Source organism: Camelus ferus, chromosome 6 (genome assembly GCF_009834535.1).
Source record: "Camelus ferus isolate YT-003-E chromosome 6, BCGSAC_Cfer_1.0, whole genome shotgun sequence".
NCBI classification, from domain to species: Eukaryota; Metazoa; Chordata; class Mammalia; order Artiodactyla; family Camelidae; genus Camelus; species Camelus ferus.
In genome coordinates, this window is record NC_045701.1 from 60,696,234 (window position 1) to 60,714,936 (window position 18,703).

Sequence of the window (18,703 nt, forward strand, 5' to 3'; positions counted from 1 at the left end):
AGAAGGGGGTTGGAAGAACACGAAGGTGAGTGGGGAGAGGTGGAAGTATGAACATGAGATTCTGGAATAGAGGCGAACTTTGGGGCTTGAGGAAACTGTTTTTCTTGCCTTGTCTTCAAAGTTGGATGGGTTTGTGGCAAAACTGTGAAGAAGGCGTGTTTGCCCTGTCCTCCAGGGTGCCCGCCCTCTGCCAGCGTTCCCCACTGCTTCCTGTTTCCTTCTCCTGAAGCCCTCCAGTGTATCCTCACTTGAAGTCTAAAGGAAAGTGCTTTCTAATGGGGACAGTCTAGCCATCGGGTGACCTTTAGGAAAGGGCATTGTTGACACTGGTTAGATCATGTGTAGAATCTTCCATGGTAAATTGACAGAGGATGCTGGAGATGGGCAGCAGTGTGTGGGGACTGGATGTGGGTCATGCGGACAGGGATCTACTTTTGGTAGGAACCTGAGCTAGCTGCAGGACCCTAAATAAATCCAGCCATCCAAGGAGGGTGATGTGGTTCCAAGAGGTGCTGTAGCATGGTGGTCAAGAGGGCCACTTTGAAGATAGAGTGACCTGGATTCAGACTCTGCCACTTACTAGGTAATGTACGTGGATAAATAACTGCGTGCTTGCTTGTCCATATTCAGTTATTCATTCAGTTACTCCTGAACCGTAATTTCTAAAATGGGGTAAGCAACATTCTTAGCGCAGTGCTTTACATGTGGTAAATGCTGAATAAGTTGTAGCTGTTATTGATAAGGCTGATTCCATAGGAAAACTATGATCAATGATGTCAGTGTTTTTCATTTTTACGTGTGTGTGAAATCAAGAGTCTTTATATGTATTTAATTTTGGGGGGGCGTATAGCTCAGTAGTAGAGAGCATGCTTAGCATGCATGTGGTCCTGGGTTCAACTCTCAGTGCCTGCATTAGAAAAAAAAAGCACTTGAATTTTTACTGAAGGCATATCGTTCTTAGCAACTTCAATAATTAATAATTAAATTGAGAAGTGTTAAAATCTAGGAGCTGGAACTTGGGCATTGGTCCCGGCTCTGCCGTGAACTAGTTACGTCACCTTTTCCAAGTCCCTGAACTTCTCCAGGCTCTAGTCCTTTACCTGCAGAGAAGTGTAGGGTCTGACAGTTGCTTCTGTACCATTTGGCACGAACAGCCTATGTTTCCCATGAGATGCCCTCACATGGTGCAGTGGGGGTGCGCTGCCCGCTACAGTGGCTGGCTGGTTGAGGCTCTGAGAGCCTGGAGTTGGAGAGGCTGAGATCCTAGGCTTGATTGCTCTGTGGCTCAGCTTATTTCCTTTTTCAAGGAAAATTTTCAAAATTTACTCTTTCAAGGTTGTCTCTCTGACCTCAGCCAGATGCCTTATAAGCACAAAGAAAAGCGCTTCCAGAAGTGTGGGGTAATCAGCCATGCCACCATGGCTGATGGAAAAGGAAAGAAAGATGGAAACGGGGCATCACCTAATGCTGAAGGGTTAGCCCATCAGATTGCCCAGGTGTGAGAAGGAGAGTGCCATCTTCCAGGGACCGCTTACCGTGGTGCTCACTGCCTTCTCATCACTGTCTGCTTCTTAGTAATTTGCTAAACTAAGCGGTGGGGGAATTTGATTAAATCTCAGGATTCTGAATTGGCTCAAAATAATTCATTCATTAAAGGCAAGAAATTTGCTAGCTAGAAAAGGAAAGTACATCAGAGATATGATTTCTGACTACCTGGGAAATCTGTTTTAAAATATAAGAAAGGCAGGTGAGGGGGGCTCCAGCTCAAGGGGTGATTTACACGTTACTAGAACGCAGAGGTGGTGTGTGTCCGGGCCTGGACCCGGACTCTCAGCAGCTCCGTGTGGGTGGGCTTTTAGTTAGCACTAGAAGCAGTCTTTGAACAGATACTTTATGTAGACAGGAAGCTGGTTGCTGGAGGTATTGATTCTTGCGCTGAGCATCCAGCCCTGGAGGGCTTGCGAGAGACCTAAACTAGGGTGTTTAATGAGCCAGAGGCCTTTTGCCAGACACCATTTCCTACTGAAAGATCTATGTTCCTCTGAATATAGTAGTTGTTTTCTTCTTTAATGAGGAAAATCTGATTTTCCAAAAAGCAGTAAATCAGGACAAAAAGGTGAGACTTTCTGCCTTCAAAATTAATGAACCAAAAGGTTGGCATGTGTGCACATCCTTCTGACCCCAGTGGCCTACAGGGGAAGATGGAGCAGCCTCCACATTTGGGGTAATAGTTTTACTTTTATCTAGGACCAGAATGGGAATTTTTAGAGTCCCCAAGCTCTGAAAGGATTTTAGTACCCACTCCTGTCATGTAATTCGATATAATGGAGGAAAATTCTAAACCAAAATACAAGAAGGTTAAGCAAGATAAACTAGTTAAGATTTCCTATAAGACTATTTTCATAATTTTTTTAAATGTCAAAAATAAAAGTCTTCGATGTTTATCCTCATCCTCCCCTCCACCCTTGTGCCCCTGCTCTGCTGGTACGCTGCTGGGCAGATGTTCCTAACCTGCCTGTTTGGTAACACAGCACTTCCCTCCTGAGAGTGGTATTTCTCCAAACGCGGTACTTGGGTCCCTGCATCAGATCATGTGATGTATGAAGAGTCCAGGGGACTTCAACTCACTAAAATACCTGGGGCTGGAATCTGTGTCTTACAGAGCTCCCCAGGGGATGGTTATATACACTAAAATAAATCTTAAGCACGCTTAGAATGTTCTAATACAGAAATTCAGTGGCCCTCGTAATCACTGGGAGCTTCTTAAAAAATGCAGACGTCCCTCACGTGTCCTGCTGATTCATGTGCCCTGGGAGAGAGCTCTTAAATGTTGAGATGGGAAAAGCTCCGTGATTGTGATTCTGTTGAGAATCAGACACTGGACTGGTGCAGTTCAACAGTATTATGTTTCTATAATTCTAGCTGCATCTTTGTTTCTACTTTTTTCTAGTAGCCACATTAAAAAGTAAAGTGAAACAGGTGAAATTAATTTTTAAAATATTTTTACTTATATCCCAAATAATGTTATTTCAACATGTAAGCAATATCGAAAATTATTGAGATAATTTACATTGTTTTTTTTTCACATCAGATCTTTGAAATTTGGTGTGTGGATTACACTTACAACACATCTCAGTTTAGATGAGCTGTATTTCAAGTGCTGAATGGGCACATGTGGTCACTGGCTACTCTCTTACGTGGGGAAATTCTAGACAATCTCTTCCTTAACTTGGGAAGTGCTGACACCGAGATGTTTCAAATAAGCTATTTTGCCTGTAATTCAGAGTCACCCTTAATTTCTAAACATTCTTCTTATAAACTTCTTGCGTTACAAATTTTTAAAATTAGTATCCTACTTCGTTCCTCCCCCAGCGCTTCCATCTTAGTTCAGGCTTCCCTCAGTTCAGGCATTGAGAAACTTCTCCCCACCTCTACTTTGTCTTCTTTCCAAGTCAACTTGCCTTATAAATGTTCCTTGTTCATTCAACATAATTCTCATCGTGACACTTTTTTGGATCCCAACACTACCAATATATAACCAAGAAATTGAAAGTTGGAATGGAGTTTGGTAACATTCACTGATACTGACTATAATGTATTAAATTTTTGCAAAGTAGATTCCCACATTGCGTGTACTTTGAACATCCAATCACCCTGTGAGCTATGTACCTTTTTGCTCATTGTACAGATGATAAAATGAGGCTCATGATGATAACCACAAGGTAACAACAGCAGTGAGAGGCAGAGCTGCTCTCAAACCCAGGTCTTGGACTCCATCCACATTCAGAGCTCCTCTGCATTACCCTCTCTCTCGGATCATCCCGTCCTGCATTTCCTAATACAGGGCAGAAAACCTCCAGTTGCTCACCCCTAATAGATCTAGTTAGCTGACATACCTGTAATGATGGAAGGACATTACATTAAGAGCAGTCCTTTCTGCTACTGATAACTGATTTTTAGAGAGCTCTGTGTCATTAAAGTTCATACTTTGCAGACTGATTCTCAGTGCTGTCCATTATCTGGCACTAACTTGCAGTTTCAACCATATTGCCTACTTCTTCTCCAGCTACAAGGCATGTTTTGCACTCTGACCCACATTCTGTCATTTTCCTGGCCATACCACTCACTTTGGTTGCTTGCTTTCTCTCCCTAGCATAGGATTCCACCTGTCCTCCAAAGACCAGCTTTGAGCCCTCTCTGTCTGCAGGAGAGCCCTCCCTCCTCTGAATCTGGTGTCATTTCGGCTCCTCCCTGACATTGGTTATGTATAATATGTTCTTGGATTTTTTTTTTTTCCTATTCTTAGTGAAGGAGCTAATTCTTCTAGGTATTAATGGTGAAAATTCCCTCCACGTTCATCAGAAGCTGAGACGTTGGACAGTATCTTTACAACCTACAATATTCCTTTACCTAGCAAAACCTAGCAAAATTCCTTTAGGTATTTGCATTAATGTGTCTACATTTTTCCCCTAAAGGAGGCCACCCCAAACTGCTTAAATCATTGCTCTGCAGGTGAGCTAGTTTCCGTGAGCCTGGATGGAATTGTGAGGATGAAAATATCTGAGGAGACTGGAACCTGGTACAAATTTCAGTGTGGGATACTTGCACAGATCACCAAGTCATTGTGCACCATGGGAGGTGTTTCACACAAGGGAGCTTGCTGGATGACTGTCAGGAGTGGCTGAAGTAGAGATCAATAAGTAATAAATGAGTTCCAAGAATAGCTCCCTCTGTCTGCAGAAATCTTCAGCACAGCAATTAGAAACAGGGTTTGCCCTCCTCCTTCAGAGAAAGTGTAGAAACAATAAGATTTGTTACACCCCAACAGACAACTGGTTCACTTGACAAAGAGTGCCTCTGGAAATAGTCAAGCATTTTCTCTTGAGAACAAAGTGGGAATCACTAAACCAGGGGTTTCAAAGGAAAGAAACAAAACAAAACATTGGGAAGCCTTTTATTAGTCCTCTGTTCTCTCTTCCCAGCCATGTAATTAAATCATATTAAATCAGTAGACTTTTACTCTACATTGACTATGAGGAGACGTTATGGGAAATACTGAAAAAGAATGTCCTGTACCTGCCCACATGAGGCTTATGGAATAGTTGTATATGGAGACAGAACTATCCAAATACCATGGAGAAGATGGTATCAGGAGGGTAAGGAAGGGTCAGTGGAGTTTGGAAGAATTCAGATTGAGGTAGGCAGGAATTTGTAGATGTGGAAATCTTAGAATGGTTCGTAGTGGACTCATTTATCTTCCAGGTAACTCATCTGAGTTTCAAAAGCGGATCTTGAAGACAGAGAGAGAAGGCAACAGAAGTTGTGAGTGTGCTTGTTCTGTCTAGAGACAACAGAAGAAAAAGTAGGAATGCTTCTAGCTTGAATGCCCTTTACCTGCTTGCCTGCCCTGTAGACCAAGAATAAAGGGGACTTTGCACTCCACTTAGGGCCTTTGTGTGAATCACAAAGGCTGGCACATTCTTCCAGGTGAAGAAGCTGCCTCTGCCCTCTTTGAAAGTCTCTTTTAAGCTTGAGTGTTCTTACATTTCCCTATTCCATTGAGCACCAAAACCCACAATCTGGTTCCAGCCATGAAAAATGTACCCACCAGTATTTTGCACTTGCTCTTGTCAGTTGATAGCCCTGATTCATTCCGTTTCTTCAAACCCTGATTTCTACCCACTGCTCAGCTCTTTAAGGAGGAACTCCTGAGTGATGGCATCCATGTGGATGATTGTGGTGAAAATTCTCTACGGGTGAGACAAAGGCAGGGCATTCTTGGTGTGTCTGTATCTACAAATCTTTCACCCCACAAGCTCATTAAGTTTCTTGTTTCTCAGGTTGCTAGAAAACAACAAGTTTGCCTTGAAATTGGATTTATGGTGGCTGTGGATAAACTCCATGGACTGGAAAGTATTCTTCTTTTATTACCTATTCTGAAAATCTTAAACTAGAGCTCATCTTCTCTACCAAACCCTACCAGATACTGGAGAATAACTGCCTCTCTGAACTCCGTAATATTTTATGGAGAATCACAGTTGTCAGTAAGACCACTTAGATTCTAGTGGCAACACCCTTTCTCTTCCCTCAGTTCACTCTGGATGCTCCTGACTTCTCTTCTGATCCTTCGTAGTGCCTAGAATTTTCTTTCCACGTAGAGGAAGCCCTGGTGAAGCTGAGAGAGCTGTGGATAAGCAGTTAGGAGATGAGTTCTAATCCTGACATCAGCATCACAAAGCATTCTCACCTCAGGTAAGTTATATTCATCTGTGTGTATTTCCCCACTAACAAGTTGATACCATTTCTGCAGTGCAATTCCATAACTCCGTGTCGTTACTTTCACATCTGTTTGGTTATGATTTTAGATGTGAGTGACGTGAAACTAATGGCTAGTAGTGTAACTATATTAAAGAGAAATTGGGAGGCAGTTAAGTGTAGGGTTTAAGGGTGTAGGCTCTGGAGTCAGACTGCCTGGGTTGAGATCCTGGTACCACCATTGACTTGATAAATAACTTCTCTATTTGTCAGTCATTCAACTTTCCTTCTTCAGAAAGTGGAGGTAATCTCATTGTAGAGTAAGAATTGACTGCATTTTTTGGGTTACACATTTTGAATGGTGTCCAGCACATGATGTGCCATTAAACCTTAACTGTGAGCATTGTGATGATGATTTCTCCCAGAGTCTGAGAATTAGGGAAGGTTGCTCCTCCAAGATGTGGCATGACATTTAGTTTCCTAGATGTACATGGGAGTCACCTGTCTGGGTGGTAAGCCCACAGTATGCTCATTAGTGTGTTCCAGTTTGTGTGCCTCCTCTTAACAGCAAAGGAGATGCTTCAAACTCCCAAGACTTGTATCGTTATATGTGAGAAACCTCCCATCCCTTGGTGGTCACTGGCTCATTTACAAGTCTCCAAACAGAATGTGCTGCATGATGAATATTCTGTTCGCCCATCCAGATTTCCCTTCATCCTTCTCCGCCTGATTTTTGCCCTAGAGGCTGACCTCCATGGATCCCCTAGCTCCTGTGTCTTCCCTTTTCTCGTTGGGTTTAGCCAAAAGGACGAAGCAGCAGGATGAGAGAACGATGACAGTACTCATTCCTCCTCCCTGACTGCCCGTACCCTCCTCTCCTCCCTTTCAGCTGGACTGCAGTCAGGAAGAGGCTGTCTTCCTCTACTAAATGCCACGGCTCCTCTCAAGGGGCCCTTCTCCTACAGCTAATTGCTGTGTTCCTGTGTCTGGTTCAGGTCTGCAGGACTCCTCACTGTTGCTAGTTCTAGGTACTGTTTCCTATTATTCCCTTAACCTTTGACACATCTTGGTATCACCCCTTTACTGAATGCTCTTCAACTCCCTCTGTTGAGGGAGGTGGTTCACACTGATAAGGTTGATACTTCCCTACCTACTTGCAGGTGGGAAGTAATGGGAATTTTTTAACCTGACCCTATAATCCCAAGGATCAGATTCAGCCCTTTCAGAGTCCAGCTCCATAGGATGTGGAGAACACTGCTTGAAGAGCAGGAGATGGATTTACCAGATGGTTAATATACTATTCTCTCCAATGTAGAAACTCAAGAGGTAAAAGAGGAACTAAATGAATTGGGGTGAACACAAGTTTTATTATGACTCTTAAAATTCCCTTTATAACCCAGGGTATTCTGAATATTAATTCTGTTGATTGACAAACATTCAGTACCCATTGGATGAGAGGGTCAGGAGTGAAATGTCTGGTCTGGGCCAGCGGTGGTGTTCTGGTCCTCGTGGCCAGGGGACAGGCTGGAGAGAGAGATGACAATGGTCTACCACTGGGAGGACAGTGATTTAAGTACTCCAGACTAGCTGCTTTTGATAGGTTCTTGGGAAAAATTTGGTCAGTGAGGAAGTTTGAATGACTCGAGTGCTCTGATTCAATAAATATTTAGAAGAAGGCAATGTATAACATTGGTAGCCAAAGAAAAGAGGGCAGTGGTTTGTAAGAGCTCGGCTCTGGCTGTCACCTGAGAGATAGGGAAACATAAATCTTTCAGTCAGATGCTTTTATGGGAAGCACTTTCCTTGATGGATTAGTTTATATGAAATCTCCAGTGAAGAATATCACAGAAACCTCTGCATGTGTTTGGTTTTACTGTTAGAATTTGATTAACTGGTTCAAGATTGAACTGGTCCAAGCAGGATGTACTTGTGAGGTTAAAGTCAAATGTGGTTTATTCACTTTTGGCAATTTTTCAACTTGGGGTCTGTATTTCAGACCCTGAGACTAAATCTCTCTTCTGTTTGTAGATGTCTCTGGACTCCACCCCTAGAATTAGCATCATGGTTCCCATGGCAACTAATGTACTTTGAAGAAGGGGAAAAAAAGGAAAGGGACTAAATAAAAAAGGACAGAGCTGCTCCTGAAAAACAGGAATTACTTATGAACTTGAACATGGGCTCATACAGTGAGTGGTTGGGGAGAGAGGTGTTAAGCATATACGTGTTTTTGGTTTGAGACCTCTGACTTATCCACTGCTCTATTGCTTTTGGTTTACTGAGCTGCTTCAAACTCACTGCTAGTCTTCTCTCTTCCTGCTGCCCTCCTCTCAGATTCAGTAGAGGCCACGGCCAGGACTGTCTATGGTTCAGGAAAGAGCTTACCTCTCCAGGGTACATTGTATGAGCTCTCCCCAAAGTCATGTGAACCCTTGGTTACCTTCCAAACAGGATATCTAGACTTCTGTTTAGAGGCTATATCTGATTTCTTATCACTTACTTTACTTTGCCTTATCCAGGAATAGTAAAAGTAGGGTTAATTCTGTTCAGAGCAAGGTTTATGTATTTCCTCCTGAGAACTTTGCCAAATTCTTTCTTCCTTAGTCTCTTCTCAAATGTAGATGAAGACCCGACAGTAAGAACTGACCACTACTGATGAGGGCATTTTGAGATCCTAAAGGAAAATATGTCATTCATCTCAATGTGCCTGTGATACAATCAAGTCTTAACTCAGACTTGAGAATCAACCAACAAAATAGGGAGAGCTGACGCAATGATTTTGCACTTGCGGCCTGTCAGCCTGATTTTCCTACTATGTCAACACCTATTAATCTGAGATTTAATAGCTCTCCTTTTCTTCCAAGGCGTGTTATACCTGCCAGCTCAGCCTGTGCATCTTCCTCATTCTTTCTAGTGTAGAATCCCTAAGCCTGTAGTGATCAAATGCAAGTAAAATTTCCAAAACAATTTGGGGACTGACATAGGGCTTGTAGCTTTTAAGTTTGCAAAAGAAGGACATCAAAAGGGAAATCAACTATTTACCAATACTATACTCCAGTGCTTGCTTCGGCAGCGCTTACATTAATACTATACTTCATAAAAGCCCTTTTTAATACCAAAAAAGGAGGGACTAAGAATAAAGAAGAATTCTTCCAAGGAGGCTGCCTTACCCAACTCTGCACCCCACATCCCCCCAACCTCACCCGCCCTACACTCACATCTGATTTTTTTCATTTTACTGTGGCCTGGGAAATTTGGTCCGGAATCAGTAGCAGACCAAATTAATCTATTTGGAATACTCTGCTCCATCTTGCTTTCTTTAATGTGGTCCTGCTTAAGATAGTTCACTTTGTTTAAGTCAGTTTGGGGAGAAAATCCAAAATAAGAACTCTTATTACCATAAGCCCTAATTCTTAACACAGTGCCTGGTACACAGTAGGTACTCAAATAATTCTTGTTTAATAAATGAGTGAATGGGCTCATTAAGACTGTCTCCTTTCTTCTTAACTCTGGCCAGCTCATGACTTAGTGCTTCAGTTTATCTGTGGTTATCCTATGGGAACTAAGAAGAAATGAATTCTGCTTTGGTTGAAAGCCGCACTGTATCACTGTATCTGTGTTAATGGGTATCGTAGTCAGTTTGGGCTGTTATAACAAAATGCCACAGATTGGGTAGCTTATAAACAAAATCCGCCCCCCCCCCCGCCCCCAGTTCTGGAGGTTGGAAGTTTGAGATCAGGGTGTCAGCATGGTTGGATGGGGGCCTCTTCTGTGTTGCAGACTTCTCATTGTATCTTCACACGGTGGAAGGGGCTAGGGATCTCTGGAGCCGTATTTATAAAGTCTTACAATCATGAGAGGTCCACCCTTCTGTCCTAATCACCTCCCCTGAAGTCCCCACCTTCTAACACTGTCACATTGAGCATTAGGATTCCAACATAAGAATTCTCAGGGGGGACACATACATTCAGACCATAGTACTGAGAAGACATTCTTCTGGCAGATGCAAGCCTTACTGTAGGTAATACCCACACTTCCACTGCCACCTCTGCTTGGCTCGCATTCAGACTTGGGCTCCAGATTTGTCAGCTGACCTGGGTCTTATTTATTGATTTTCTGTCCCAGATGACTCCAGTTCCAAAATGACTAATCCCTTAGAGTAATAGATATGGACAAATTGCATGATATGGATAAAATTGCTAAGCTACCCTCTAGTCTACTGGGTTTAGAGAAGAGAAGAGAAGAGAATTATAAATCATGGCTTGATGTTGTTCTTATTGGTACGTTTAATTAATCAACTTTTACAAATGATTTAGCATTTAGCTTTTCAGATTTTTTTCTTGGGTTAATAATGATGCTAAATTGCTCTAAAATGGTTTGGTCCATTTTTCATCCTACTCACATTTATATATATTTTTTTAACTTCAAGATTGCTTAACGTATGTAGTGGGTGATGATAACTTGGGATAAGTGATGAACATAGAAGAGTAAAGTTTCAGACCTAGAAGAGACCAGAGGTGATTGAGTTCAGTGGTCCCCAAGCCATCTGAACGTGGGCAAAAGTCTTTCCTGATGATAGAAGAGCAGCCTTATTGTATTATCACTAAATTGGACCAAGAAGCCATTGTAAAGATGAGGAAACTGGGATCCAGTTTCCTCAGTAAGTGGCCCCCTCTTTGCCAGCTTTCCTAAGGTAGCTGTGGGGAGGGCTAGACTGCAGGTAAGACCAGATACTGTGTGCGAGCTGCTTAGCCTCCTGTTTTCCGCTTCCATCAAGAGGAGCTTTCCATCCACTCCTGGCCTCTCTCCCTGCCCTCACGTACTTCTGTTACCTGTTGGGTAAGCTGAGGCAGGAGCTGTGTGCGTCCAAGTGTTGTGTGTGTTGCCATCCCTCCCTCCTGTGACGTCTAACAGGGACCTGCCTGCCTGTGTGAGCAGACAACCCAGTGTGCTCCTCCCTGCCACGGGCTCGCTGGGCGCCTCCAGCACGACCTGCCGTTTCAGAGCTGCCTGCATCTCACTGCCTGTGATGCTCAGAGCTGTCTAATTTGGGATTCAGTGTCAAGAAGCTCAGTCTTGCCACACCTAAGGAATGTTCTCCGACAGTTCTATCAGAAATAAAGCTGGCATTTTGCTTTTCATTTTGATAGCTTCTAAGTCCCTCTGGGTTTTACACTCAGGCAAGGAAAAGGGATACTATGACTTGGATCTCCATAAACCCTAAACATAAATTGCTGTCTTTTCGAGGGGCAGTAATCCTCCTCATGTTGGCTACAGAAAGACACCCCAGGTGCCCCAAATGTCAGCATCAGAGGATCGACCAGAGACAGCTGTGACTCCCCCCCCCCCCATTTCTACACTTCTGGGCAGCTTCACAGGCCACCAGCATGCTGAGAAGAGATTCCTGCTTTGAAAGCTCTGGGCTCACCTGATGCTCCACCATCAGAGAATGCTGTAGTGTGCAAAGGCTGTTGGGGGTGGGTACTGGAGAAGCCCCTGTCTTGGGTGTGTTGCTGTCTCCAGCTGAGGGCTCCTGGAGTTCATTTGCCTGATTGTAACCCTTCTGCAGTGGACCTTTTAGAGAAGGTTTTGCACATGCACACACACACTTGCATATACATTTGTGCACATATATACACGCGAATGTAAGTACACGGATAGCTTATCTACAGAGATAGTGAAATCTAGCCTAGTTGTCGTGCTTTTCAGGTTTTGATGCCATACGATCTCCCATCCCCGTTTGCTTAGAAACTCAATCTGAAAGCCAGGAAGTGTGGTTATTGCAAACAAACAATTCCAACAATCAAATGAATCAGAATTGGACAAAAAGTAGAGTGTCGTGTCTGCCAATTTCAAAATAAGGCTATTTTTTCGAGCTCTTTTTCAAGTTACGAGGCACACCCAATCATTTTAAAATTCCCCAAGTCTGAAGGAACATTCAGACCTTTAAAATAGCTTTGTTATTTTGTGAGTTTAAAGATGTGTTGACTGAAAATCAGAAAATGCATCAGCATGAAGCAAATAAAGACAATCAATGACTACCACACAGAGATAATCGCTGGCGATGTCTTGCTGTATTTTTCTAGACTATTTTGCTATGCACGTAAGTACTCATTTGGAAGGACTTACCCCATATAGACCATTTTGTAACCTCCTTTTCCTGTGACCTAATTTTAATGCTTATCCTGATCGACAACCTCAAGCGCATTTCAGTGTATCAAGATACAGCTGGAAATAGGCAGCCCCAGAATTAATGTTTCTTGAAAAGAGGCTCAGCCTCTGGTGTTTGCCGCCCACTCACAGTGTCAGGTGACAGGGGAGTTAAGTCTCAGGATGAGAATCACCAAAGCAAATACTAATTTGGACAAGATAAAGGGGTGTTGTCAGAGGGACTGCCTTCTCAGAGATAATTAAATCTTTCCAGAGGTTAATCTGGCCAACCAGCATAGTACCTGGAGATGGAAAACCTTTCTTTCATTGTCACTGAACAGCCGTCAGAGTGATAAGAAGGTGGAGGAAAATGAGTGATAATGGGAGTTTGAGGATCTGCATTGTAAGTTTCAGTGACAGTGTTGGCATTATTCTGGAATTCCCTTGTCAGCAAAGGGGATCTTTCTGTAAGCATACCAATCATTTTGCTTTCTGCAGCCCTCAGCCCAAGCATGGCGCCCCACAAGGCTAGGGGCCCCCAGTTCTGGCTGCTTCAGAACCCCTCCGGAATTGTACCCTAGACTGAAAAATGTCAGACCCAATCCAAGCAGAGGAGAATTTTCATAAATAGATGGTGGTTTCTTCCCACTTAACTACTGATTGATAAAAGGAAGAATATACAATTGTTTTGTGAAAACAGTATCAGTTATATTTGTCCTAATTCTTTAGAAGTATGTGAAGTAACTGGAGACTTATCTGACATATATATGTATGTATTTTCCAAAGGATTACTTTCTATTATATCTAGAAATACATGGACTCAGTCCTTTTAATTGACATTCAAACTACAAGTATGACATCTGTACATGGTAAAGATTCAGTGTGTTGAGGGGGTGTATGAAATAAAAAGTAATCCGTTCCCTTCCTCTGTGATCACAAGCCACTCTCCACAGAGAAGCACTATTGTTTCTCATGCACTTAAAAAAAAACTTACTACAATATTTTACATTGTTTTTAAAAATTTTAATACCACTTTAGATGTTTATCTTTGGCCCAAATCAGTATAACTTTCTACATACTGCTTCATATTTCTAAGTGTACTTGTTGTGGGGGTAGAAATTGGACACATCCCTCCCTCCCCCCACCCAACCACTATCTTTAACAAGCTCTGTAGCCTCTCTTTTCTGATATCTTGGCCAAATCCTATAGTTTTGATCATTTTAATTGTAAGAATGGTCTCCTTTTGGTCACTATGACTTGGTTTCAACAGTTAAAATTCTTACCAAGTCTAAATAAAACTTTTTGAATCTCACATCTAATTCCTTGCTGTTTTTCTTCCTTCCAGTCTCGGGCCACACTCACAGCTGGACCCACAGAAGAGAGAGGGCAGGGTCACTGTCTTCAGTTTCCCTGTATTTCCTCTACTTCCCATTTCAGTTTTTGGAGGGGAGATGAGATTAGATGCAAGAGGCCAGATCTTTTCTCTTACCGTTTTTCTTATCTTTTTATTTTCCCCCTTCATTAAGGTTCTTTCTTGACCATTTGCTGAATGACACCCTCTGTGGCATGCGTCCAGGCGCGAGTTCTTTGTGAGCTCCATCTTTGGGGCCCTTACACCAGAGCTCTGACACGGGTGATGCATGTTCTGGCTAAGATGGCCTGCGTCCCTGTGCCTTGTCCTGCCTCTACTCCTGCCTCTGGTGGTACCCCTAGGAGTTCTCTTTTCTAGTATTTAGCCTTCTGTCACCTGGAGGTGTGTAGTGAGGTGATGATCTCTGCAGATTTGTATTAGTTGTGCAGACACGTGCTTAGCAGCTCTTCCTTAGAATGTCCTAATTGACTATTACTTTCAATATTGGGTCTTTAGCAAAATTGTTAGATGGTAAGAAAAGTCCCATTCAAATACCAAATTTAGTAAGTACCTTTGAGGTCAGATAAACCTGAGTTCCTATCTGCAAACTTGGGCAGGTACTTCATCTCTTTTGGCCTTTGTTTTCTTATTTGTAAAATGGGGATAATGACAATTACCTCAAAGGGCTGTTGTGGGGATTACGCTGCAATGCCTGGTACTTAGTGAGACTGCAGCCCCATGTGGCTAGCTGCGATGTTGATTATTATGCAAAGGATGCGAGTGATGAAGAATAACCATGGAGTGAATTACTCTGATATGGGAATAGTCAGGTATCAAAAATGTTATCAAATTGCTATGTAAGAATATGTATTTGAAGTAAGGTAGAAAAAGCACTGGTGTCAGATCCCAAAGGAACTCAGCTCTAGGACAGAGTCCAAAGTTTTTCTTCTGCCAGTGGCTGATATGAAGAGGAAATGACAGAATTTTTCCCCTTGGGATTTAGGGGTAGCATATAGCATCTGATTTTCTTCTTAGTTATTACATAATGGCAATTTTAAAAAGTTAGAATAATCTTTCTTTTAAAATTTTTGAAGTTTTTTAAATTTTTAAAAAATTTACAGTGTTGTATTAGTTTCTGGTATACAGCGTGGTGATTCTTTTTCACGTGGAATGACCTTTCTTAGACTGCTAAAAATAGCATTCCCATGCATTTGTGTGAGGGAAATAACGTGACTGCATTTAGGAGATAAAAGAAAAATAGAGGGTTAGCAATAACTGAGATGGTGGTTGTCTGTCTTTTCTCTGCTTCATACAATGTCTTATAACTATGTTAGAAGTGCTTCACCTGAGACAACTTTACCACCAGCCCTAATCCCAAACATCTATTTTACTTCTAAGAGGTCTCATTGTTTGGAAAGGACAGGAGTTGTTTGGTAGCTTTGGAAAAAGAGCAATTGAACAAATCACAGGAAGTGTTATCTCTGGAAGATGAAAATGCACTTTGACGGGACACTCTAAGTCCTCATCTGCTAAGTGCATGAAAGATTAGAGACAACTCCGCATCCAAGTGGCGGTTGTTAGAACAAAAGGAAGACTAAAAGAGACTATCTTCAATAAAGCTTTTCTGATCCCACCTTACCCCACCCACCTCCTCCAGATGTACCTCTCCTGTAGCAATTCACACCTCTCTTAGGCACTTAATTATAGTCTGTCTAGAGTAGTTATTTGTCCTTTGCTAAGCCCTTGAAGACATGGTATTTGTCTTACCCATTTTCTTTTTTGTAACCTGTATATTCTAGGTCTCACCAGCACACAACTGCAAAATAAGGTCACAGAGTTCTGTTTTTCCACAGAGCAAAACTTTGTTTTATTCCGTGGTGTTTATGACAATAAAACTGAAGAATTCAAGTTAAATTATTCTAGCATATTCCTATTAGGAAAAAAAAAAAAAAGAAAGGTCTTTAGTAATCAAACTGAGAACACTATTGTTGAAATATATTCTTGAGACCTCAGAGCCATTCTTTTGAAAGAAGGGGCCATGTTCAGAGACAAAATGATACTACAAGTGCCAGTGGGCCACCTTTCTTCCCTAGCTGGAATTGGTGGGAGTTATCCTTAAAAATGGGTTCAGAGTCAGATGCCTCAACATCCCTTTCTTCGTTCCTCAATGAATTCATCCAATACATAGTTCTGGAGGATTCATAATGTGCCATCTGTTAATCCACTCCTGTCCCCTCCCTCAGTGGACATGGGATACTCTTCCTTGAGAATCCATCACGTTCACAGCGATCTTTGGTTGCACAAAGGGAGATGCAGGTTTTACTTTCTTTCTCTCAGTGTTGACTCCCCACTGTTGGTCATCCACCATGGAGAAGATTCTGTGCCCATGAACCTTTGTCTGGCTGCCACGTGCAGCATATATCAGTTATTCAGTCCCGTTAATATTTCCTGAGAACAAGGTCAGAGCCTGAGAAGGGCAATACAGAGCTAAGCAAGACATGCTTCCTGCCTCAAGGATTGAGGGGGGTTGAGTCTCTAGCATCAGACTGTGTGTGTGTGTGTGTGTGTATATGTGAAATTTGTTGTTGGTCTTCCTCACTCTGTTAGACTTTCAGCCCTTGGAGAACAGTCTATATTTAAACATTTTTATTTTTTAGGTTACCATGCTGTAAAATTGACTTTTTTGGGGTATACAGTTCTATGAATTTTAATGCATAGGTAGATTTATATAACTCAGTTACAATTATGATACATAAAACTTCTGTCTGCAAAATGCTCATGTTGCTCCTTTGTAGTCAAACTCTCCTCTCACCCCTAACTCCTGGCAACCGGTGATCTGTTGTCTCTATATAAAGGTGTTATTTTCCCAGAATGGTATATATATAGAGTCATATAGTAGGCAACTTTTAGATCCTGGCTTCTTTCATTCAGCATAATGCCTTTAAGACTCATCCATATTGTTGCATGCACATGTTGAGTACTATTGTATTGTATAGGCATAATGCAGTGTGTTTATCCATTCAACTATTGAAAGACATTTGTTTACTTTTATGCTATGGTGACTGTGAACAGAGTTGTTATAAACATTTCCGTGCAGGTTTTAGTGTGAATGTAAGTTTTGATTTCTCTACAGTGACCACCTAGGAGTGAACTGCTGGGTCATATATAGATGTATATTTATCTTCATAAGAAACTATCAAACTGTTGTCCAGTTTGTAACATTGTGCCTTTTCTTGGGCAATGTATGAGGGTTCCTATTGCTCTGTATTCTTGTCAGCACTTGGAGTTGTCAGGATCTTTCACTTAAGCCATTATGGTTAGTATAGAATTATATTTCATCAAGGTTTTAATTTGCTTTCCCAGTATGGCTAATGCTAAATGTATTTTTATGGGCTTATTTGCTTCTGTATATGATCTTTTGTGAAGTCTCTTGCCCATTTTTAAATAGGGTTGTTTTCTTATTGTGCTTTCAGAGTTCTTTTTTTCTTGTATATCTGCATTTTTATCAAAGTATAGTCAGTTTACAATGTTGTGTCAGTTTCTGGTGTACAGCATAATGCTTCAGTCATACATGAACATACATATATTCATTTTAATATTCTTTTTCACCATAAGTTATTATAAGATACTGAATATAGTTCCCTGTGCTGTACAATATGAACTTGTTTATCTATTTTATATATATTAGTATCTGCAAATCTCGAACTCCCAATTTATCCCTTCCCACCCTCTTCCTCCTCTCCCAGTAACGTTTGTTTTCTATGTCTATGAGTCTATGTCTATGAGTCTTTCTCTTTTGTAAATAAGTTCATTTGTCTTTTTTTTTTTTTTTTAGATTCCATATATAAGTGATATCATATAGTATTTTTCTTTCTCTTTCTGGCTTACTTCACTTAGAATGATGATCTCCAGGTCCATCCATGTTGCTGCAAATGGCATTATTTTACTCTTTTATGGCTAAGTAGTATTCCATTGTATAAATATACCATAATTTCTTTATTGAGTCATCTGTCAGTGGACATTTAGGTTGTTTCCATGTCTTGGCTATTGTAAATAGTGCCACTGTGAACATTGGGGTGCATGTATCTTTTTGAAATAAGTTTCCTTCTGGATATATGTCTAGGAGTGGGTTTGCTGGATCATATGGTAAGTCTATTTTTAGTCTTTTGAGGAATCTCCATACTGTTTTCCATAATGGCTGTGCCAAACTACATTCCCACCAACAGTGTAAGAGGGTTCCCTTTTCTCCACACCCTCTCCAGCATTTATCCTTTGTGGACTTTTGAATGATGGCCATTCTGACTGACGTGAGGTGATACTTCATTGTAGTTTTGATTGGTGTTTCTCTAATAATTAGCCATTTTGAGCATCTTTTCATGTGCCTGTTGGCCATCTGGATGTCTTCTTAGGAGTGATGTCTGTTAGGTCTTCTGCTCATTTTTGATTGGGTTTTTTTTTTAATATTAAGTTGTATGAGCTGTTTATATATTCTGGAAATTAAGCCCTTGTTAGTCACATCATTTGCAAATATTTTCTCCCCTTACGTAGGCTGTCTTTTTGTTTATGGTTTCCTTTGTTGTGCAAAAGCTTTTAAGTTTAATTAGGTCCCATTTGTTTATTTTTGCTTTTATTTCCATTACCCTAGGAACTGGTTCAAAAAAATATTGCTGCAATTTATATCAGAGTGTTCTACCTGTTCTCCTCTAGGAGTTTTATAATATTTGGCCTTACATTTATGTATTTAATTCATTTTGAGTTTATTTTTGTATATGGTGTTAGAGAATGCTCTGATTTCATTCTTTTACATGTTGCTGTCACTTATTGAAGAGATTGTCTTTTCTCCATTGTATATTCCTGCCCTCTTTGTAGTTGATTAATTGACCATAAGTGTGTGGGTTTATTTCTGGACTTTCTATCCTGCTCTGTTGATCTATGTGCCTCTTTTTGTGT

General features: G+C 41.4%; 1 long non-coding RNA gene across 1 annotated transcript in view; it reads left to right on the forward strand.

Annotated features, from left to right (window-relative positions):
* Positions 1-5,286: 5,286 nt before the first annotated feature.
* Positions 5,287-18,703, forward strand: part of LOC116664299 — a 140,076-nt gene continuing 126,659 nt past the window's right edge. Inside the window, exons 1-2 of the long non-coding RNA XR_004320738.1 lie at positions 5,287-5,322; positions 5,841-6,252. This is a non-coding gene — a long non-coding RNA (uncharacterized LOC116664299). The remainder of the gene's footprint in view (positions 5,323-5,840; positions 6,253-18,703) is intronic.